This window comes from Balaenoptera borealis, assembly GCF_965194805.1.
Source record: "Balaenoptera borealis genome assembly, chromosome: 11".
In the NCBI taxonomy this organism is placed as follows: Eukaryota; Metazoa; Chordata; class Mammalia; order Artiodactyla; family Balaenopteridae; genus Balaenoptera; species Balaenoptera borealis.
Window position 1 is genome coordinate 18048903 of NC_138868.1, and position 26200 is coordinate 18075102.

The 26200-nt window shown below is 37.2% G+C and overlaps 1 long non-coding RNA gene across 1 annotated transcript; it reads right to left on the minus strand.

The window, feature by feature from the left end:
- Positions 1-783: 783 nt before the first annotated feature.
- Positions 784-21207, minus strand: LOC309605757. The gene is made up of 2 exons (XR_014231530.1): positions 15762-21207; positions 784-8834 (listed from the first exon to the last, which is right to left on the minus strand). It is a non-coding gene; the product is annotated as an uncharacterized lncRNA (long non-coding RNA).
- Positions 21208-26200: the final 4993 nt, after the last annotated feature.

The following is a 26200-nucleotide window of genomic DNA, read 5'->3' on the forward strand; positions in this document are numbered from 1 at the left end:
GAATCATACAATACGTGATGACTACCTTTATTCTCTTTGAATACTGTTTTCAAGGTTTATCCATGTTGTAACATGTACTAATGCTTCGTTTTTTTATTGCTAAGTAATATATTATTGTATGGATAGACCATGTTTTATTTATCCATTCGTCAGTTTAGGAACATTGGTTTGTTTCTAATTTTTGGCTATGGTGAATAATGCTGCTGTGGACATTTCTGTACAAGTTTTAGTGTGGACATATGTTTTCATTTAAGTTAGATATATACTTAGGAGTTGAATTGATGGATCATGTGGCAACTCTTATGTTTAATCTTTTGAGGAACTGCTAGACTTTTCCAAAGTGGCTGTACCATTTCACAGTACCAATACCAGTGTATGAGCGTTCAAATTTCTCTATATCCTCATTAACACTTGTTACCATTTATCTTTTTGATTATAGCCATCCTAGTGGGATTGAATTGATATGTCTCTTTATTTACATTTCCCCAACAACTAATGATGCTGAGCATCTTTTCATGTGTTTATTGACAATTATTGACAATTTCTTTACAGAAATGTTCATTTAGATATTTTGCTCATTTTAAAATTAGGTTTTTTGTCTTTTATTGTTGAATTATAAGAGTTCCTTATTTATTCTATATACAAATTCCTTAGCAGATATATGATTTGCAAATATTTTCTCCCATTTTCTGGGTTATCTTTTTACTTTATATTTTTACTTTTATGCATTTATTGGAGGTGTCCTTTGAAGCACAAAAGTTTATTTATTTTTTTAAAAATTTATTTATTTATTTATTTATTTATGGCTGTGTTGGGTCTTCGTTTCTGTGCGAGGGCTTTCTCCAGTTGCGGCAAGCAGGGGCCACTCTTCATCGCGGTGCGCGGGCCTCTCACTATCGCGGCCTCTCCCGTTGCGGAGCACAGGCTCCAGACGCGCAGGCTCAGCAGTTGTGGCTCACGGGCCCAGTTGCTCCACGGCATGTGGGATCTTCCCAGACCAGGGTTCGAACCTGTGTCCCCTGCATTGGCAGGCAGATTCTCAACCACTGCGCCACCAGGGAAGCCGCAAAAGTTTATTTTGATAGAGTCCAATCTACTTATTTTTTCTTTCACACTCGTATTTTTAGTATCATCTCTATGAAGACCAAGGTCATGAAGATTTACTCCTATATTTATTTCCTTCTAAGAGTTTTATAGTTTTAGCTCTTACTGGTAGGTCTCTCATCTGTTTTGAGTTAATTATTGTGAAAGTTGAGGTCTAGCTTTATTCTTTTTCATATGGGTAAATAGTTGTCCCAGCACCATTTCTTGCAAAGACTTTCTTTACCATTGAATTGTCTTGATAACTTTGTCAAAAATCAGTTGAGGATCATTGTAATGGTTTATTTCTGGACTCTCAGTTCTACTCCAATGATGTAATTATCTACCCTTATGCTAGTATCACATTGTCTTGATTACTATAGACTTCCAGCAAGTTTTGAAACTGGGAATTGTGAGACCCAACATTTTTTTTTCAGAATTATTATGAGTACTCTGGTCTTTTGCATGTCTATAGAATTGAGGGTCAGTTTGTCAATTTCTGAAAAATGTCAGCTGAGATTTGGTAGATTGAATTGAATTGGTAGATTAATATGAGGAGTACTGCCATCTTAACATTAAGACTTGGGATTCATGAATGTAGATGTCTTCCTATTTACTTAAGTCTTTAATTTCTTTCAGCAGTGTTTTGGAGTTTTCATAATATAAATTTTGTACTTCTTTTGTTAAGTCTATTCCTAAGTATATGATTCTTTTTGATGTTATTATAAATGGAATTGTTTCCTTAATTTCATTTGGGATTATTCATTGCTAGTGTATACCATTGATTTTTATGTATTGATCTCGTACCCTGCCACCTTGCTGCATTTTTAAATTAGTTCTAATAGATTTTTAGTAGATTTCTTAGGATTCTCTATATGCAAAACCATGCTGTTTGCAAGTACAGATAGCTTAACTTCTTTCTTTCCAATCTGGATGCCTTTTATGTCATTGTCTTTCCTGATTGTCCTAACTAGAACCTCCAGTACCATGTTGAATAGAAATAGTAAGAACAGACATCCTTATCTTGGTCCTGATCTTAGGGAGAAATTATTCAGTATTTCACTATCAAATGTGATGCTAGTTGTGGCTTTTCCATAAATGCCTTTTATTCAACTGTAGAAGTGTTCTCTATTCCTAGATTACTAACGTTTTTATCATGAATAGGTGTAGAATTTGGCAAATGCTTTTTCTGCATTTATTGAGATGATTACATGCATTTTGTTCTATATTCTATTAATACAGTTTATCACATTAGTTGATTTTCAGATGTTAAAACAACCTTGTATTCTGGTATAAATCCCACTTGGTCACTTTGCAGTCATTTTTATATGTTCCTGGACTTAGTTTGCTTATATTTTGTTGAGGACTGCTTAAAGTTATCAGAAAAAATATAGGGAGGAAACAGTTCATGTTTCAATATTTTTCTCATCTTTTCCACAGGAAGAAAGATAGATGCACACACACACACATACATACACACACACACACCCAATGTACTAGCAAAACACATCCTTGGTGTTTTTATTCAATTTGATGAAAATAATAATTTCTTCTTTTCTGTTCTATGGTTTTGGTCCCATTATCTGTGGAGTATATTTATGATATCACATTCTTCTTTCAGGGCATAATGGTGTGAAGTAAGTGAGTAGAATTGGTACCAGGAGCCAGAAATTGACAGAGAATGAAATGCTGAATTCCCAAGCAAACTTTCAAAAAAAGGGAATAAGATAAACTATATGGATAGGTATCTTAAATGATTCCTACTTCCATAGGGCTTTACATTTATAAACCTTAGTACTTATTTGACCCAATGATACAGGATCATGGGAAAGAGTGGAAGAAGGGTGCTGGAGCATTGTGAAGTGGGAACAGGGCTGAGAGTAGAGGGTGGGTTTAGTTTTGAATCTCATTTTTTCCATCATTATGTCTTAGTCTTCTTGGTGTTACAGCATTGGGCTCAGCAACTCCCTGCTATGTTAGAGAATCAAACAGCCACATTGAAAATTTTAGTAAAAATCTGTTATAATAAATCATTCCTATCCTATTATCAGGCTTTTCTAGCCATAAAATAAAATTGCTATAATAACTTTCCAAGCAAAGCCTGAAGTCCTGAATACCTGTGACTCTCTCTTCTTCCATAACTATAGGTAAGGTTCACATGTTTTGATTAACACTATCTAATTGAATCCTCCACAACATGATGAGGTTTCTTATGAGATGAGATGTCATTATCCCCATTTTATAGATGGTGAAACTGAAGTATAGTATGCACTTTGCAATCATCCAGCTAATATGGCAGAGCCTGAACCTGTCTGACTCCAGAGGTAGTGTTCTTACCATTATGCTGTCAGAGATTTGATTCCTTTGTGCCTGGGAAGCAGTATATGAAAAATAGCTGCTACCTAGATTAGTCAAATAAGTTAATTGCATCATGGAGATCTGAGAAGATTGTGGTGATTTGTCTTCTCAAACCAAGCCACATTTCATCTTGAATACCCTAATCAAAGAGAAGATGGTAACTACAATCTCTTTTTTATAATATCCTACATAGAAATAAGTCTCTTATTTCTTTCATCCTCCAGTGGAATTTATTTATACTCCACTTTTGGTCCATCATATGCCACGGTGAGGGGAGAAAAACCAATTCCTATCTCGGCTCTCACAAAATCCAGCACTGACGACTGCAAGTTGATGTATGAACACTGGCAATGTAGGAGGAGGGCTGGAAAATACAATTCACAATTTATATGATTTGTTCTGGTGTGGACACAGCCTGATAACTAAAGTTCAGACATCCACACATTCAAGTTTAATATTTGTCATGCCATCACATGGTCACTTCACTGTAAGAAACTGTTTATTCACTGTTTATTACCACAGATTCTAAAACCATATCACATATTAGTATCCTCTGGCACATGTTCTGAGTCTGATATTGGCTGCTGTGTTTGTATTTACAGTGACTCAGGTTTGCCCTTCTCCCCCTTTCATCCAACATAAAAAGTGACCCAAAATTAAGCAGTAAAATGTGCTTCTAATATGAGTTGGAAGTAGATATTAAAAAACTGGTAATGCTTAGCTGTTTAAAAATTAAGTGAGGTTAGGGATGATTATAAAGAAGGTCACAGAGTGTAGTGGAATTAACTTGGGACCTGAAGCCAGGAGCTGCAGGATGCCCAGTATCACAGCCAGACTTGGTTCTGAGAGTGACAAAATGTGGGGGTGAGCCAAAGAGAGGGGGCATGATCCAATGGCATAGAAGAGCTGTGCTGATTGTAGGACTTGCCCCCAAAGTAGGTATCTAGAAGTTCAAATAAGACTTTAAAATGAAGTATGGAAAACTCACACTTACTAAAAATTAATGATATTTAATCCTAGTGAGTATTCATGGAAATGGACACTCATATATTGCTGACATGAGTAAAAATTAATACTTTCCTGGAGCGTAATTTGGCAGTATTGTTCAAGAGTTGCTTATTTTTCACTGTATTTTCATTGGCATGTCCATATATCATTTTATTCACTAAAATATTATTTCTAATGACTAGATTATATTCTGTTATGTAGATGCACCATAGTTTCTTAAAAATCACATATCCCATTATTGTACTGTTGGGTTGTTTCCAATTTTCCACTGTCATAAATGAATCTGTTAATAAGAGATGGTAAAACATATTTTGTAATCTTTGTGAAATATATGCATACATGTGAAAAAAATAAAATGAAATAAAACAACCACAGTTAACCTCTTACAGGTGACATAGGGACAATTATAATTTTTTTGTCCTAATTTTTTTAGTTTTTCAATTTTCCAAAAATGAGCATATAATATTTGTAAATAATTTAAAAAATTGTTAAAATGCATTTTGTGTCTTAGAAACTTTCAAGTATGTCATATAGTGCAGTTAGCTATAATTACAATGCTGTGCCTTAGATCTGCGGGACTTATTCATCTTTTAACTGAAGGTTTGTAACCTTTTACCAACCTCTCCCTACTTTCCCCATCTCCTAGCCTTTGGCAGCCACTTTTCTACTCTCTGTTTCTGTGAGTTTTTAACCTTTTGTTTGCTTGTTCTGTGAATTTTTAACTTTTTTTTTATATTTCACATATTAAGTGATACCATGTAATATTTGTCTTTCTCTGTGTAGCTTGTTTCATTTAGCATAATGCTCTTAAGTTCTATCCATGTTGTTGTAAATGGCGGGATTTCCTTTCTCATGGCTAAATGATGTTCCATTGTATATATATATAGTACATCTTCTTAATCTGTTCATCCATTAACAGACACATAGGTTGTTTCCATATCTTAGCTATTATGAATAATGCTGCAATAAATATGGGAATGCAGATATCTTGCAGATATCCTGTTTTCATTTCCTTTGAATATATACACAGAAATAAGATTGCTGTATCATATGGTAGTTCTATTTAATTTTTTAAGGAATCTCCATACTGCTTTCCATAGTGGCTTAACCAATTTACATTCTCACCAACAGTGCACAAGGGTTCCCTTTTCTTCATATCCTCTCCACTTGTTATCTCTTGTCTTTCATTTAAATCTTGAATGTTCTCACCACACACACAAAGAAATGATAATTATGTGACATGATGAAGGTGTTAGCTAACACTATGGAGGTAATCATATTGTAATATATAAAAATATATCATCATGTTGTACACCTTAACTTTACATAATTTGATATGTCAATTATATTTAAATTTTAAAAATTAAATATTACATTTAAAAATGCATCTGTATAAAGAATAATAAAGCTATTGAAGACTTCTAGAGCTGCATCAAAAGGATTCAGGAACCAAGTTGAAGAGGCTCCTACTGGCTAAATTTAAGATAACTTAAGCATTAGTAAGAATCACAGAAATAGACTGTACAAATCAAATACATTCAAATCCATGAATTCATAATGATACTGTAAATTAAGATCTCATTGATGTTCTTTGGATGATCCTAGGAGCCAAATAATTATTTTGAAAACTGATAAATTTGAGAAAATAATTAAGCAGCTATCCTCATTTTTCTTTAGGAACTATACAAGACAATAACCAACAGGTACTGAATAGTGATTTTTATTTAGCATTCTAGCTAATAAATGAAGAAGGAATTGTATTAGAATACTACCATTTTGCAACCTCAGATGAAATAATAGATGTAGACAATGATCCTCGATGGCTTCTAACATTACAAAAAGGAAGACATCCTGTAATATGTGTCTTCTGATGGAAGTTCACTTGGCCTGTGAATTATTCTTGACAAAATATCGACCCTAATTTTGGTTGAGTCTCTAGATTCAATGATCAATTTGGAAGGAAATTAGAGAGAAAAAGGAACATGTTAAATGATACCACGTTGATTTATAGCACCCATAACCTAGGTTCTTCACAAAGAAAAACGAAGAGATAGAGGGAAACTATAAGTTAAAAGTAATTTAAAGGACATAGCAATCATTCATAGTTTATGTGAATCCTGATTTGAACAAATAATTGTAGATTTACTCTTTGGGACAATTGGTTAACTTTGAACATGGACTGGATGTTCAATTACATTAAGAAATAATTTTAAATTTTTATTAGGCATGACAATAGTATTATAATTCATTTTTAAGGAAAAGTCTTTACATTTATACGTACATCCTGAAATATTGCTTTATTAAATAATATGATGTCTGGGATTTGTTTCACAGTAACCCAGTGGGGGTGAGAGAAATGATGGGGAATATTGATGAGATAAGATTGGTCAGAAGATGATAATTGTTTAACCTAGAAGTTAGCTACGTTAAGATTTATTATATGAGTCTTCTACTTTTGTGTGTGCTTGACTTTTTTATAATAATTTTTTAATAATCCGACTTGATTAGTGGTTACGTTATATAAAGTGAGGAGGGAAGGGTGAAGTCTGGTTATGGGGCTCAGAATCAAAAGTCAGCAGACTATAGAAATATTCAAAGTTATGTGTGTTGGTGCACTGGGATGTGAGCAACTGCACTTCTGTACTTTAACTGGCTTTGAGAATTAGCCTCTTAGCACCCCAGAACTCAGAAGAAACTGACCTCAGACACACCCCTTGGAAAGATGATTGATCCTGATATAAAATGTGTCCTGGCATAGAATGTCATATTCTTGACTGGGACAGCCTGGGTCTCAGTGTCTGTTGCTATTTGTAAAACTCTGGTTGGCTATGGGATCTTAGGACTGAGCCACTTAATTTCCTGACTTCCAATTCTCCCACTTTCCACTCTCCTCCTTTGCCTTAGAGGTAGAAATTCCTGGAACCCCTTTCAGGGAAGTGCTATTAGTCCTCTCAAGGGGTGGGCTCACACCCAGGAAATCAAATCATGTTAGGGATTAAACTAATTGAAAACAAGTCTCTGAGGTCTTGGCAAATTAACAACTCCTTGGCTGGCACAGGTTGCCTCTCTTTGTACAACAGGTTGTCCCTCTGAAACTGTGTGCTAATTGAGCTTATAGAAATCTAATGATGTGTTAATAGTTCTCTTTGGAAGAAATTTAGAAGTTAACCATTTTTAACACATTTTTAACACAATGAATCACCTCACCCTCCTTTCATTTCTTTGTAAATCTGGATGTGGGATATGGTATCTCAAAAGTGTATAGATAGAGTCGGCTTTTTGAGAACAATATCTCAACAGTATCAACTCACCTCCACCTTGACTTTTCCAGGTAGTGTTATAAAGAGCAAACTACAAGCATCATCCTAGCTTTCAAGGAAAGTCTGGGGAGAATAAGCGATATAGTGAATGATAGTGGGTGCTTTTGAGCCAGAAAGACTTGAGTCTGAATTCCTTTCCTTATCAGCTAGGTAAATTGAGGAGCTAATTCCCTTCTAATCTGAAACAACTGGATCTCAGTGTCCTCATCTGTAAAGAGGTCTAATAATATCCTTGCAAAATTATGAGGATTAATAACAATATCCTAAATAGTTGGTTCTTGATAAGTGGTAGACTTCAGGGTCTTATGGTGTTTGTGAGTTTTAGCAAAGTAAATTAACAATGTAATTGTTCATGTAATTTTGATTGTTAAATTAATTGTTAATGTAATGATAAATTTTTGTTATTAATTGTTAGATCTGAGGGAACTGAGAGCTCATGTGGTTCATTTCTCTGTTTGCTTTGAAGCTGACGCCCAAGTGACAAAGTTACTCAAGCAAAGTCATATAACTAATTCAGATTTAGACTCAACCAGCATTTATTGACCCAGACACTATTCTGATACATTCATATAACAATGCCAAGAGTAAAAATAAACATTTATGACTAAGAACCAAGTACTAGATTTTACGCTTTACTGGTATTACTGTCCATACCAGAACACTTGGGAATATATTTTGTTATTATTTCCATTTTACATATTAGGAAAGTAGAAGTTATGAGAATAGTCATTTTATTCAATATCATGATGCACTAAGAGGCCAAAACCTGGGACTCTACCAGTCTACCCTCTGAGCTCATGTTCCTTGGGGGCTACCTCTAAACCTTTCTTCTTAAATGCTCCTCAAATTTTCTACATGTGTGGGAGTACTGAAAATATAGTATGCATAGTGAAGCAAAAAGCCTTGCAGGCCCTGGACTCATGCTACTTGATTCAAATATCATTTAGTTTATCCTTTCAGTAGCTGTGTGACTCTCAGTAAATTAGCTCACATCTCTGTGTCTAGGTTTGGGAATAATCATAATATCTTCTATTCTGAGAATTGAATGAGTTAACACACAAAAGCCACCTTAGGGAGGAGAGAAGATGGCGGAAGAGTAAGACGCGGAGATCACCTTCCTTCCCACAGATACAGTAGAAATACATCTACACGTGGAACTGCTCCTACAGAACACCCACTGAACACTGGCAGAAAACGTCAGACCTCCCAAAAGGCAAGAAACTCCCCCCGTACTTGGGTAGGGCAAAAGAAAAAAGAAATAACAGAGACAAAAGAATAGGGACGGCACCTGCACCAGTGGGAGGGAGCTGTGAAGGAGGAAAGGTTTCCACGCACTAGGAAGCCCCTTCGCGGGCAGAGACTGCGGGTGGCAGAGGGGGGAAGCTTCGGAGCCACGGAGGAGAGCACAGCCACAGCTTCGGTCGGATCGCAGGGAGAGGACTGGGGCTGGCGGCGTGAACACAGCCTGAAGGGGTTAGCGCACCACAGCTGGCTGGGAGGGAGACCGGAAAAAGGTCTGCAGCTGCCGAAGAGGCAAGAGACTTTTTCTTGCCTCTTTGTTTCACTGCGCGCAAGGAGAGGGGATTCAGAGCGCCGCCTAAATGAACTCCAGAGAAGGGCGCGAGCCGCAGCGATCAGTGCGGACCCCAGAGACGGGCATGAGACGCTGGGGCTGCTGCTGCCGCCTCCAAAAAGCCTGTGTGTGAGCACAGGTCACTCTCCACACCGCCCCTCCCGGTAGCCTGTGCAGCCCACCACTGCCAGGGTCCCGTGATCCGGGGACAACTTCCCCGTGAGAACGCACTGCGCGCCTCAGGCTGGTGCAACGTCACGCCGGCCTCTGACGCCGCAGGCTCGCCCCGCCTCCTCCGTACCCCTCCCTCCCCGTGGCCGGGGTGAGCCAGAGCCCCCGAAGCAGCTGCTCCTTTAACCCCGTCCTTTCTGGGCGGGGAATAGACGCCCTCAGGCGACCTACACGCAGAGGTAGGTAGGTCCAAATCCAAAGCTGAACTCCAGGAGCTGTGCGAACAGGGAAGAGAAAGGGAAATCTCTCCCAGCAGCCTCAGAAGCAGCGGATTAAAACTCCACAAACAACTTGATGTGCCTGCATCTGTTGAATACCTGAATAGACAACAAATCATCCCAAATTCAGGAGGTGGACTTTGGGAGCAGGATATATTAATTTTTCCCCTTTTCCTTTTTTATGTGAGTGTATATGTATATGCTTCTGGGTGAGATTTTGTCTGTATAGCTTTGCTTTACAATAGCTTTATTTTACTTCACTATATTATAGCCTCTTTCTTTCTTTCTATTTTTTCTCCCTTTTACTCTGAGCCGTGTGGACGAAAGGCTCTTGGTGCTCCAGCCAGGCATCAGGGCCGTGCCTCTGAGGTGGGAGAGCCAACTTCAGGACACTGGTCCACAAGAGACCTCCCAGCTCCACATAATACCAAATGGCAAAAATCTCTCAGAGATCTCCATCTCAACATCAAGACCCAGCTTCACTCAACGACCAGCAAGCTACAGTGCTGAACACCCTATGCCAAACAACTAGCAAGACAGGAACACAGCCCCATCCATTAGCAGAGAGGCTGCCTAAAATCATAATAAGGCCACAGACACCCCAAAATACACCACCAGACGTGGACGTGCCCACCAGAAAGACAAGATCCATCCAGCCTCATCCAGCAGAGCTCAGGCACTAGTTCCCTCCACCAGGAAGCCTACACAACCCACTGAACCAACCTTAGCCACTGGGGACAGATACCAAAAACAACGGGAACTACAAACCTGCAGCCTGTGAAAAGGAGACCCCAAACACAGTAAGATAAGCAAAATGAGATGACAGAAAAACACACAGCAGATGAAGGAGCAGGGTCAAAACACACCAGACTTAATAAATGAAGAGGAAATAGGTAGTCTACCTGAAAAAGAATTCAGAATAATGATAGAAGGATGATCCAAAATCTTGGAAATAGAATAGACAAAATGCAAGAAACATTTAACAAGGACGTAGAAGAACTAAAGAGGAACCAAGCAATGATGAAAAACACAATAAATGAAATTAAAAATACTCTAGATGGGATCAATAGCAGAATAACTGAGGCAGAAGAAAGGATAAGTGACCTGGAAGATAAAATGGTGGAAATAACTACTGCAGAGCAGGATAAAGAAAAAAGAATGAAAAGAACTGAGGACAGTCTCAGAGACCTCTGGGACAACATTAAATGCACCAACATTCGAATTATAGGGGTCCCAGAAGAAGAAGAGAAAAAGAAAGGGACTGAGAAAATATTTGAAGAGATTATAGTTGAAAACTTCCCTAATATGGGAAAGGAAATAGTTAATCAAGTCCTGGAAGCACAGAGAGTCCCATACAGGATAAACCCAAGGAGAAACACGCCAAGACACATATTAATCAAACTGTCAAAAATTAAATATAAGGAAAACATATTAAAGGCAGCAAGGGAAAAACAACAAATAACACACAAAGGAATCCCCATAAGGTTAACATCTGATCTTTCAGCAGAAACTCTGCAAGCCAGAAGGGAGTGGCAGGATATACTTAAAGTGATGAAGGAGGAAAACCTACAACCAAGATTACTCTACCCAGCAAGGATCTCATTCAGATGTGATGGAGAAATTAAAACCTTTACAGACAAGCAAAAGCTGAGAGAGTTCAGCACCACCAAACCAGCTTTACAACAAATGCTAAAGGAATTTCTCTAGGCAAGAAACACAAGAGAAGGAAAACACCTACAATAACAAACCCAAAACATTTAAGAAAATGGGAATAGGAACATACATATCGATAATTACCTTGAATGTAAATGGATTAAATGCTCCCACCAAAAGACACAGGCTGGCTGAATGGATACAAAAACAAGACCCATATATATGCTGTCTACAAGAGACCCACTTCAGACCTAGAGACACATACAGACTGAAAGTGAGGGGATGGAAAAAGATATTCCATGCAAATGGAAATCAAAAGAAAGCTGGAGTAGCAATTCTCATATCAGACAAAATAGACTTTAAAATAAAGACTATTACAAGAGACAAAGAAGGACACTATATAATGATCAAGGGATCGATCCAAGAGGAAGGTATAACAATTGTAAATATTTATGCACCCAACATAGGAGCACCTCAATACATAAGGCAAATACTAACAGCCATAAAAGGGGAAATCGACAGCAACACAATCATAGTAGGGGACTTTAACACCCCACTTTCACCAATGGACAGATCATCCAAAATGAAAATAAATAAGGAAACACAAGCTTTGAATGATACATTAAACAAGATGGACTTAATTGATATTTATAGGACATTCCACCCAAAAACAACAGAATACACATTTTTCTCAAGTGCTCATGGAACATTCTACAGGATAGATCATATCTTGGGTCACAAATCAAGCTTTGGTAAATTTAAGAAAATTGAAATCGTATCAAGTATCTTTTCCGACCACAATGCTATGAGACTAGATATCAATTACAGGAAAAGATGTGTAAAAAATACAAACACATGGAGGCTACACAATACATTACTTAATAACGAAGTGATCACTGAAGAAATCAAAGGGGAAATCAAAAAATACCTAGAAACAAATGACAATGGAGATATGACGACCCAAAACCTATGGGACGCAGCAAAAGCAGTGCTAAGAGGGAAGTTTATAGCAATACAAGCCTACCTCAAGAAACAGGAAACATCTCGAATAAACAACCTAACCTTGCACCTAAAGCAATTAGAGAAAGAAGAACAAAAAAACCCCAAAGCCAGCAGAAGGAAAGAAATTATAAAGATCAGGTCAGAAATAAATGAAAAAGAAATGAAGGAAACAATAGCAAAAATCAATGAAACTAAAAGCTGGTTCTTTGAGAAGATAAACAAAATTGATAAACCATTAGCCAGACTCATCAAGAGAAAAAGGGAGAAGACTCAGATCAATAGAATTAGAAATGAAAACGGAGAAGTAACCACTGACACTGCAGAAATACAAAAGATCATGAGAGATTACTACAAGCAACTCTATGCCAATAAAATGGACAACCTGGAAGAAATGGACAGATTCTTAGAAATGCACAAACTGCCGAGACTGAACCAGGAAGAAATAGAAAATATGAACAGACCAATCACAAGCACTGAAATTGAAACTGTGATTATAAATCTTCCAACAAACAAAAGCCCAGGACCAGATGGCTTCACAGGCGAATTCTATCAAACATTTAGAGAAGAGCTAACACCTATCCTTCTCAAACTCTTCCAAAATATTGCAGAGGGAGGAACACTCCCAAACTCATTCTACGAGGCCACCATCACCCTGATACCAAAACCAGACAAAGATGTCACAAAGAAAGAAAACTACAGGCCAATATCACTGATGAACATAGATGCAAAAATCCTCAACAAAATACTAGCAAACAGAATCCAACAGCACATTAAAAGGATCATATACCATGATCAAGTGGGGTTTATCCCAGGAATGCAAGGATTCTTCAACATACGCAAATCAATCAATGTGATACACCATATTAAAAAATTGAAGGAGAAAAACCATATGATCATGTCAATAGATGCAGAGAAAGCTTTCGACAAGATTCAACACCCATTTATGATAAAAGCCCTGCAGAAAGTAGGCATAGAGGGAACTTTCCTCAACATAATAAAGGCCATATATGACAAACCCACAGCCAACATTGTCCTCAATGGTGAAAAACTGAAACCATTTCCACTAAGATCAGGAACAAGACAAGGTTGCCCACTCTCACCACTATTATTCAACATAGTTTTGGAAGTGTTAGCCACAGCAATCAGAGAAGACAAAGAAATAAAAGGAATCCAAATCAGAAAAGAAGAAGTAAAACTGTCACTGTTTGCAGATGACATGATACTATACATAGAGAATCCTAAAGATGCTACCAGAAAACTCCTAGAGCTAATCAATGAATTTGGTAAAGTAGGAGGATACAAAATTAATGCACAGAAATCTCTTGCATTTCTATACACTAATGACGAAAAATCTGAAAGTGAAATTAAGAAAACACTCCCATTTACCATTGCAACAAAAAGAATAAAATATCTAGGAATAAACCTACCTAAGGAGACAAAAGACCTGTATGCAGAAAATTATAAGACACTGATGAAAGAAATTAAAGATGATACAAATAGATGGAGAGATATACCATGTTCCTGGATTGGAAGAATCAACATTGTGAAAATGACTCTACTACCCAAAGCAATCTACAGATTCAATGCAATCCCTATGAAATTACCACTGGCATTTGTCACAGAACTAGAACAAAAAATTTCACAATTTGTATGGAAACACAAAAGACCCCGAATAGCCAAAGCAATCTTGAGAACGAAAAATGGAGCTGGGGGAATCAGGCTCCCTGACTTCAGACTATATTACAAAGCTTCAGTAATCAAGACAGTTTGGTACTGGCACAAAAACAGAAATATAGATCAATGGAACAGGATAGAAAGCCCGGAGATAAACCCACACACATATGGTCACCTTATCTTTGATAAAGGAGGCAAGCATATACAGTGGAGAAAAGACAGCCTCTTCAATAAGTGGTGCTGGGAAAATTGGACAGGTACATGTAAAAGTATGAAATTAGAACACTCCCTGACACCATGCACAAAAATAAACTCAAAATGGATTAAAGACCTAAGTGTAGGGGCAGACACTATCAAACTCTTAGAGGAAAACATAGGCAGAACACTCTATGACATACATCACAGCAAGATTCTTTTTGACCCAGCTCCCAGAGAAATGGAAATAAGAACACAAATAAACAAATGGGACCTAATGAAACTTAAAAGCTTTTGCACAGCAAAGGAAAACATAAACAAGACCAAAAGACAACCATCAGAATGGGAGAAAATATTTGCAAATGAAGCAACTGACAAAGGATTAATCTCCAAGATTTACAAGCAGCTCATGCAGCTCAATAACAGAAAAACGAACAACCCAATCCAAAAATGGGCAGAAGACCTAAATAGACATTTCTCCAAAGAAGATATACAGATGGCCTACAGACACATGAAAGAATGCTCAACATCATTAATCATTAGAGAAATGCAAATCAAAACTACAATGAGATATCATCTCACACCGGTCAGAATGGCCATCATCAAAAAATCTAGAAACAATAAATGCTGGAGAGGGTGTGGAGGAAAGGGAACCCTCTTGCACTGTTGGTGGGAATGTAAATTGATACAGCCACTATGGAGAACAGTATGGAGGTTCCTTAAAAAACTACAAATAGAACTACCATACGACCCAGCAATCCCACTACTGGGCATATACCCTGAGAAAACCATAGGTCAAAAAGAGTCATGTACCAAAATGTTCATTGCAGCTCTATTTACAATAGCCAGGACATGGAAGCAACCTAAGTGTCCATCAACAGATGAATGGATAAAGAAGATGTGGCACATATATACAATGGAATATTACTCAGCCATAAAAAGAAATGAAATGGAGGTATTTGTAATGAGGTGGATGGAGTTAGAGTCTGTCATCCAGAGTGAAGTAAGTCAGAAAGAGAAAAACAAATACAGTATGCTAACACATATATACGGAATCTAAAGGAAAAAAAAAAAAAAAGGCCATGAAGAACCTAGTGGCAAGACGGGAATAAAGACACAGACCTACTAGAGAATGGACTTGAGGATATGGGGAGGGGGTGGGGTGAGATGTGACAGGGTAAGAGAGTGTCATGGACATATATACACTACCAAATGTAAAATAGATAGCTGGTGGGAAGCAGCCGCATAGCACAGGGAGATCAGCTCGGTGCTTTGTGACCACCTGGAGGGGTGGGATGGGGAGGGTGGGAGGGAGGGAGATGCAAGAGGGAAGAGAAATGGGAACATATTGTATATGTATAACGGATTCACTTTGTTATAAAGCAGAAGCTAACACACCATTGTAAGGCAATTATACTTCAATAAAGATGTTTAAAAAAAAAAAGCCACCTTAAAAGAGTACCAGGTGGTGGGAGATACTCTATAAATGGGACACAGCTATAAATAGTAACAGATGAGGAATCTGAAGCTCAGAGGTGGATGGCAGAGCTATTTGAATTCAGATCATCCAATTCCAAGTCTGGCTTTCTAGCCACTGTAGCAAACTGCTTTTCTAATAGCTTAACCCAATTTAAATACAGATCTGCTTTCTTATCTATGAGGGAGTCTTAGGTCATTTTGCCTAGGAATGTCCTAATCCAGTTTGAAAACTCTTCCTGCTGTTTATATTTTGAATGTCCTTTCCAGATGGTCTGACCTCTGAAATAATTCCTTTCCTCACCTAGTCTTGTTCGTCAGAGAATGTGCCCTGTTCTACTTGCCTTTTTCTTAAAACTGAATCTGGGAAGCTTCCAAACAACTTTATTGAGGTATAATTTCGATACCATAAAATCTATCTTTCACCTGGTTTAATTATATAATTCAATGGATTTAGTATATTTATAGAGTTGTACAACCGTCCTCACAATTTAAGTAGAACATTTCCATCAACCTAAAATGAAACCTCTTGCCCACTTACAGTCACTCCCCATTTCCATCCCCAGACCTAGACAACCATTATTTCTGTCTCTATAGATTTTCCTTTTCTGGACATTTTATATACATGGATCATGAAATATGTGTTTTTCTATGTCTTGCTTTTTTCATTGAGCATGGTGTATTTGAAGTCCATCATGTTTTAGTGTGTATCAATATTTCTGTTGCTTTTTATTGCCAAATAGTATTCCATTGAATGGATATACATTTGTTTGTTTACTCACCAATTGATGGACATTTGGATTATTTTCACTTTTGGACTATTGTGAATCTTTGTGTAGACGTATCTTTTTATTTCTCCTGGGTAGATATTTAGGAGTGGAATTCTTGTGTCACATGGTAACTGTGTATTTAAATTTTAAAGAAACTGCCAAGGAGTTTTCCAAAGTGGTGGCACCATTTTACATTCTCAACAGCAATATATGATGGTATTAATTTCTCTATACCGTTGCTGACTCTAGTATTGTCTGATATTCACTTCAGTGGATAATGGTGAGGTGGGCATTTCTACAAAGGCTCTGATCTAAACTAGAATATAGATGGGTCTTAGCAACTTTATTTTTTCAATTTAACCTTTTTCCTGCTTAGGACACTTAGGAGGGTTCAAGAGCCACCTGGACCAGTCAATCACACTTTTAAGCAGGATTCCAATAACATGCTTGTGCCCAAACATACATGTTTCCATGGTAAATGCTTTTCCAGTTGGAGGACAGTGTTTTTCCTTTTTTGCTTTTATAAAATATTTAATTAAATTCTTCAGTAAATTCAAGTAAAACATTAATTTTAGCTTATGGAGATTATTTTCATAGTTCTTGATAGCTGACTTAGATATTCACTAATAAAGAGCCTTGAAATTAATGGAAGAAAGAAAGTCTGAGATTGTTCAACACTCATTTGTAAGAACTGAGGAGAGGAATAGGATGTTTGGATCAGCTGGTGGCTCTTCTGGTAGGAAATGAGTCACACTTTGAGAGTCATTTCATCTTTCTCTAACAGCTTTACCAAAAGACAGTAAAATTTTTAACATTTTTTTCCAGCAAGAATTGCAAATTGAATGACCCAGTTTCCCTCTGTATATTGTGTGCACACATACCACACAAACCTGGCCTCCTCACCTATCGGGAATCTCAAAACCCTACTGTCAACTCATCAAAGCTGCTCAATGCTCGGTGCCATGGAGCACAGAAGAGAAATAAAAGTTGTAGCCTTACCCTTAAATCATGAACAATTTAGGTGGGAAGACACAAGTTAGGGCAGTAAATCACAACGCTTTAAAATCAATTGCCAAACTGAACATATTCTAGGAACACAAGGGTAGACCCTAGGATGTGATGGTTAGAACCATGAGGGACAGCTTCATGGTCTAAATTGGAGATAATACAGAATATAAAAATTTCTAGAATTCCTACTAATGTAGAATTGGAAAGAACCTAAGATATCCTGATATCTGGCTGAGCATACATCATATTTTCTGTCATAGGTTTAAAAATTGCAAATCTCTCAACAATGGTACGAAAGGAAATTTGGATAGTGGAAGTTGGTGGGTATTATTGTCTTTATCTCTGTAATCTCTATTACCTTTATGTCTGTCTTTTAAAAAAATTTATTTTATATTGGAGTATAGTTGATCAACAATGTTGTGTTAGTTTCAGGTGTACAGCAAAGTGATTCAGTCATACATATACATGTATCTATTCTTTTTCAAGTTCTTTTCCCATTTAGGTTATTACAGAATATTGAGCAGAGTTCCCTGTGCTATACATTAGGTCCTTGCTGGTTATCTACTTTAAATATAGCAATGTGTATATGTCAATCCAAAACTCCCAATCTATCACTTCCCCCCAACCGTTCCCCCTGGTAACCATAAGTTCCTTCTCTAAGTCTGTGAGTCTGTTTCTGTTTTATAAATAAGTTAATTTGTATCATTTTTTTAGACTCCACACATAAATGATTTCATATGATGTTTGTCTTTCTCTGTCTGACTTCACTTAGTATGATTATCTCCAGGTCCATCCATGTTGCTGCAAATGGCATTATTTTATTCTTTTTAATGGCTGAGTAATATTCTATTGTATATATGGTACCACTGTCTTAGGTGGTGTCTTAGGTAAGAGAAATAGAAGGGAGGGAGGAGTCTCAGTCCAGGACACCTTAAGTTATGAGTTGCTTCTCTCTATGACTGAACATTGTTCCTTAAATGGGTAGTTCCGCATACTTCTCTAATTACTTTTAATTACTTCTAATCACTTTTAACCCAGTCTCTACTTCATTTAAACCAAAGGCATGTTTTGTTTGGGAACTAAGACAGAGGTTGAAAAAATTCTGACAGTTACATCAATTAATAACAAAACTAACCAAACAACAAACAAATATAAAAATTCAACTTTTTACTCCCATAACTTGAATCCCTTGCATGTTCAAAAATTTACAGACATATTATTTTTATTTGCTTTTTTAAAAAAGGCATGATTACTGGCTGGTTTCAGATAGTTATACCTGAAAGTATGTTTTAGGAGAGAAAGAAAAAGTTCTCCAGTAGTTAAATTTAACATGTTCTATGCGATCATTTGTTTTCAATATAAAGTTATTTAAGATACACTTATTTTTCTCCTGGGCTCCTTAGGTCAAAGCATACACTTTAAAATTTTATCTACAGAAATGTCATAAGCCCATCATAAAATTAGAGGCAGGCATTTATTAATTTCATAAAATAACAAAAAGTTTGTATTCTTTTAGACACTGGTAATAACTAGATCATATATAGAACCTTAACTAAATTTGAAGATGAGAAAACTGTATCTTAGAGAAGTAAATTCTCCCAAGATCACACAGCTAGTTAGAGGCAGAACCTAGATTCAAAATGAGATCTGTCTGCTCCAAACTGTAATATTTTGTCTCATTTATTCCAAAGTTAAAATACCCTCATAATCTAAAAATCTGGCTATGCTCGCGTATGTTATCACATAAGAAAAATATAAAATTAGCAATAAGCATTTTCTAAATATTGTTTATAACATTCTCATAGAAAGCCCATCATTTATAGTTGATTTGCACTTTTTTAGGTTTAGCTTTATCTAAATTATTATTGTTCAAAATAAATCAAAGCAAGGAATCATATAAAAATATTAAAATTGGTTATTTATAGCCAGCAGGCTTATGGGTTTTAAAAAACTTCCCTTTTTTCTATTACCCAAATTTCTGCATTTGTTGTGTTTTTTAAAATAACTGCTGTTGAGGGCCTGAACCAAGGTGGTGGAGTAGAAGGACGTGCTCTCACTCCCTCTTGTGAGAACACCAGAATCACAAATAGCTGCTGGACAATCATCAACAGAAAGACACTGGAACTCACCAAAAAAGATACCCCACATCCAAAGACAAAGGAGAAGCCACAATGAGACGGTAGGAGGGGTGCAATCACAGTAAAATCAAATCCCATCACTGCTGGGAGGGTGACTCACAGACTGGAGAACACTTATACCACAGAAGTCCACCCACTGGACTGAAGGTTGTGAGCCCCACTTCAGGCTTCCCAACCTGGGGGTCCGGCAATGGGACGAGGAATTCCTAGAGAATCAGACTTTGAAGGCTAGTGGGATTTGATTGCAGGACTTGGACAGGACTGGGGGAAACACAGACTCCACTCTTGGAGGCACACACAAAGCAGTGTGCGCATCGGGACCCAGGGGAAGGAGCAGTGACCCCAGGAGAGACTGAAACAGACCTACGTGCTAGTGTTGGAGGGTCTCCTGCAAAGGTGGAGGGTGACTGTGGCTCACCTTGGGGAAAAAGACACTGGCAGCAGAAGTTCTGAGAAGTACTCCTTGGTGTGAGCCCTCCCAGAGTCTGCCATTAGCCCCACCAAAGAGCCCGGGTAGGCTCCAGTGTTGGGTTGCCTCAGGCCAAATAACCAATAGGGAGGGAAGCCAGCCCCACCCATCAGCAGTCAAGTGGATTAAAGTTTTACTAAGCTCTGCCCACCAGAGCAACAATCAGCTCTACCCACCACCAGTCCCTCCCATCAGGAAACTTGCACAAGGCTCTTAGATAGCCTCATCCACCAGAGGGCAGACAGCTGAAGCAAGAAGAACGGCAGTCCTGGTGCCTGTGAAACAAAAACCACATTCACAGAAAGATAGACAAGATGAAAAGGCAGAGGGTTATGTACCAGATGAAGGAACAAGATAAAACCCCAGAAAAACAACTAAATGAAGTGGAGATAGGCAACCTTCCAGAAAAAGAATTCAGAATAATGATAGTGAAGATGATCCAGGACCTCGGAAAAAGAATGGAGGCAAAGATCGAGAAGATGCAAGAAATGTTCAACAAAGACCTAGAAGAATTAAAGAACAAACAAACAGAGATGAACAATACAATAACTGAAATGAAAACTACACTAGAAGGAATCAATAGCAGAATAACCGAGGCAGAAGAACGGATAAGTGACCTGGAAGACAGAATGGTGGAATTCCCTGCAGCAGAACAGAATAAAGAAAAAAGAATGAAAAGAAATAAAGACAGTGTAAGAGACCTCTGGGACAACGTTAAACACAACAACATTTGCATTATAGGGGTCCCAGAAGGAGAAGAGAGAGAGAAAGGACCTGAGAAAATATTTGAAGAGATTAGAGTCAAAAACTTCCCTAACATGGGAAAGGAAATAGCCACCCAAGTGCAGGAAGCGCAGTGAGTCATATACAGGATAAACCCAAGGAGAAACATGCCGAGACACATAGTAATCAAATTGGCAAAAATTAAAGACAAAGAAAAATTATTGAAAGCAGCAAGGGAAAAATGACAAATAACATACAAGGGAACTCCCATAAGGTTAACAGCTGATTTCTCAGCAGAAACTCTACAAGCCAGAGGGGTGTGACATGATATACGTAAAGTGATGAAAGGGGAGAACCTACAACCAAGATTACTCTACCCGGCAAGGATCTCATTCAGATTCGATGGAGAAATCAAAAGCTTTACAGACAAGCAAAAGTTAAGAGAATTCAGCACCACTAAACCAGCTCTACAACAAATGCTAAAGGAACTTCTTTAACTGGGAAACACAAGAAAAGAAAAGGACTTACAAAAACAAACCCAAAACAGTTAAGAAAATGGTCATAGGAACATACATATCGATAATTACCTTAAACGTGAATGGATTAAATGCTCCAACCAAAAGACACAGGCTTTCTGAATGGATACAAAAACAAGACCCATATATATGCTGTCTACAAGAGACCCACTTCAGACCTAGGGACACATACAGACTGAAAGTGAGGGGATGGAAAAAGACATTCCATGCAAATGGAAATCAAAAGAAAGCTGGAGTAGCAATACTCATATCAGATAAAATAGACTTTAAAATAAAGAATGTTACAAGAGACAAGGAAGGACACTACATAATGATCAAGGGATCAATCCAAGAAGAAGATATAACAACTATAAATATATAGGCACCCAAAATAGCAGCACCTCAGTACATAAGGCAACTGCTAACAGCTATAAAAGAGGAAATTGACAGTAACACAATAATAGTGGGGGACTTTAACACCTCACTTACACCAATGGACAGATCATCCCAAATGCAAATAAATAAGGAAACAGAAGCTTTAAATGACACAATAGACCAGATAGATTTAATAGATACTTATAGGACATTCCATCCAAAAACAGCAGATTACACTTTCTTCTCAAGTGCGTATGGAACATTCTCCAGGATAGATCACATCTTGGGTCACAAATCAAGCCTCAGTAAATTTAAGAAAATTGAAATCATATCAAGCATCTTTTCTGACCACAACGCTATGAGATTAGAAATGAATTACAGGGAAAAAAACGTAAAAAACACAAACACATGGAGGCTAAACAATACGTTACTAAATAACCAAGAGATCACTGAGGAAATCAAAAAATACCTACAGACAAATGACAATGAAAACACGATGATCCGAAACCTATGGGATGCAGCAGAAGCAGTTCTAAGAGGAAAGTTTATAGCTATACAAGCCTACCTCAAGAAACAAGAAAAATCTCAAATAAACAATCTGACCTTCCACCTAAAGGAACTAGGGAAAGAACAACAAACAAAACCAAAAGTTAGTAGAAGGAAAGAAATCATAAAGATCAGAGCAGAAATAAATGCAAAAGAAACAAAGAAAACAATAGCAAAGATCAATAAAACTAAAAGCTGGTTCTTGGAGAAGATAAATAAAATTGATAAACCATTAGCCAGACTCATCAAGAAAAAGAGGGAGAGGACTCAAATCAATAAAATCAGAAATGAAAAAGGAGAAGTTACAACAGACACCGCAGAAATACAAAGCATCCTAAGAGACTACTACAAGCAACTCTATGCCAATAAAATGGACAACCTGGAAGAAATGGACAAATTCTTAGAAAGGTATAACCTTCTAAAACTGAACCAGGAAGAAATAGAAAATATGAACAGACCAATCACAAGTAATGAAATTGAAACTGTGATTAAAAATCTTCCAACAAACAAAAGTCCAGGACCAGATGGCTTCACAGGTGAATTCTGTGAAACATTTAGAGAAGAGCTAACACCCATCCTTCTCAAACTCTTCCAAAAAATTGCAGAGGAAGGAACACTTCCAAACACATTCAATGAGGCCACCATCACCCTGATACCAAAACCAGACAGAGATACTACAAAAAAAGAAAATTACAGACCAATATCACTAATGAATATAGATGCAAAAATCCTCAACAAAATACTAGCAAACAGAATCCAACAACACATTAAAAGGATCATACACCATGACCAAGTGCGATTTATCCCAGGGATGCAAGGATTCTTCAATATATGCAAATCAATCAATGTGATACAGTATATTAACAAATTGAAAAATAAAAACCATATGATCATCTCAATAGATGCAGAAAAAGCTTTTGACAAAATTCACCCATTTATGATAAAAACTCTCCAGAAAGTGGGTATAGAGGGAACCTACCTCAACATAATTAAGGCCATGTACAACAAACCCACAGCCAACATCATTCTCAATGGTGAAAAACTGAAAGCATTTCCTCTAAGATCAGGAACAAGACAAGGATGTCCACTCTCACCACTATTTTTCAACATAGTTTTGGAACTCCTAGCCACAGCAATCAGAGAAGAAAAAGAAATACAAATTGGAAAAGAAGAAGTAAAACTGTCACTGTTCGCAGATGACATGATACTATACATAGAGAATCCTAAAGATGCCACCAGAAAACTACTAGAGCTAATCAATGAATTTGGTAAAGTTGCAGGATACAAAATTAATACACAGAAATCTCTTGCATTCCTATACACTAATGATGAAAAATCTGAAAGAGAAATTAAGGAAACACTCCCATTTACCATTGCAACAAAAAGAATAAAATACCTAGGAATAAACCTACCTAAAGAGACAAAAGACGTGTGTGCAGAAAACTATGACACTCATGAAAGATATTAAAGATGATACCAACAGATGGAGAGATACACCATGTTCTTGGATTGGAAGAATCAATATTGTGACTATACTACCCAAAGCAATCTACAGATTCAATGCAATCCCTATCAAATTACCAATGGCATTTTTTACGGAACTAGAACAAAAAATCTTAAAATTTATATTGAGGCACAAAAGACCCCGAATAGCCAAAGCAGTCTTGAGAGGGAAAAACGGAGCTGGAGGAATCAGACTCCCTGACCTCAGACTATACTACAAAGCTATGGTAATCAAGACAATATGGTACTGGCACGAAAACAGAAACATAGATCAATGGAACAAGATAGAAAGCCCAGAGATAAACCTACGCATCTATGGTCAAGTAATCTATGACAAAGGAGGCAAGGATATACAATGGAGAAAAGACAGTGTCTTCAGTAAGTGGTGTTGGGAAAACAGGACAGCTACATGTAAAAGAATGAAATTAGGACACTCCCTAACACCAGACACAAAAATAAACTCAAAATGGATTAGAGACCTAAATTTGACACCTGACACTATAAAACTCTTAGAGGAAAACATAGGAAGAACACTCTTTGACATGAATCACAGCAAGATCTTTTTTGATCCACCTCCTAGAGTTATGGAAATAAAAACAAAAATAAACAAATGTGACCTAATGAAACTTCAAAGCTTTTGCACAGCAAAGGAAACCATAAACAAGACGAAAAGACAACCCTCAGAATGGGAGAAAATATTTGCAAACGAATCAACGGACAAAGGATTAGTCTCCAAACTATATAAACAACTCATGCAGCTCCATATTAAAAGAAGCAACCCAATCAAAAAATGGGCAGAAGACCTGTCTAGACATTTCTCCAAAGAAGACATACAGATGGCCAAGAAGCACATGAAAAGCTGCTCAACGTCACTAATTATTAGAGAAAGGCAAATCAAAACTACAATGAGGTATCACCTCACTCCGGTTAGAATGGGCATCATCAGAAAATCTGCAAACAGCTAATGCTGGAGAGGGTGTGGAGAAAAGGGAACCCTCTTGCACAGTTGGTGGGAATGTAAATTGATATAGCCACTATGGAGAACAGTATGGAGGTTCCTTAAAAAACTAAAAATAGATTTTCCATATGATCCAGCAATCCCACTACTGGGCATATATCCAGAGAAAACCATAATTCAAAAAGACACATACACCCCAATATTCATTGCAGCACTATTTATAATAGCCAGGTCATGGAAGCAACCTAAAATGCCTGTCGACAGACGAATGGATAAAGAAGCTGTGGTACATATATACAATGGAATATTACTCAGCCATAAAAAGGAATGAAATTGGGTCATTTGTTGAGACATGGCTGGATTTAGAGACTGTCATACAGAGTGAATAAGTCAGAAAGAGAATAACAAATATCGTATATTAACGCATGTATGTGGAACCGAGAAACATGGTACAGATGAACTGGTTTGCAGGGCAGAAGTTGATACACAGATGTAGAGAACAAACGTATGGACACCAAGGGGGGAAAGCGGTGGGGGGGTGGGGGTGGGGGTGTGCTGAATTGGGTGATTGGGATTGACATGTATACACTGATGTGTATAAAATTGATGACTAATAAGCACCTGCTGTATAAAAAAATAAATAAAATAAAATTCAAAACTTAAAAAAAAAAAAGTACTGTCAAATACTCAAAGTTTGGCAAAATGAAAATAGGAAAGAAACATGCTACTGCAAATAACAGCAAGTTCTTACTAGTCCCAGAAGAAATGTTTTCCATATAACATTTCTACAGAGGTTATATTGGGACTTGCCAGTATTCACTGCTACTTACTTTTCATGAACATGCCATATCAGGGTGGCCTGCCCTTGGAAATGTACCAGAAGTTGAATATAAATGCCCAGGGGCTGTTCTTGGTGCAATAGCTTGTTTAGTTAATGCAACATTTCTTCCCATAAATATATTTATAACCCTGGTCTGTCAACATCAGTATAGTCTCAATGATATGTCAGTTTTTAGAGAAAATCAAAACATAACTAAAAATTAAAATAATAAAATAAAATAAAATAACTGCTGTTATTTAGTTGCCTATTATAAGCTAGTATATTATGTATCTTTTCATTGCTACGCCATTATTGCCTGGCACAGACTTGGTACCCAGTGAACACATGTTGACAAAATGAATGGATGAAAATAATGAATGAACTGTGCTTTCTTACATAAATTGTTTCTTTTTTAAGTCATCTTTTAACATGAAGACACTATCATTATCTTTTAACATGAAGCAACTACAGGTCAGAATGATTAAGTTAACTGTCTGAAATCAAACTGCTAGTAAGTAAAGAGCTGACATTTAAAACCATTCTGTCCCATTATTGTGATGATGGAGATTTTTATTTTTACATTTAGA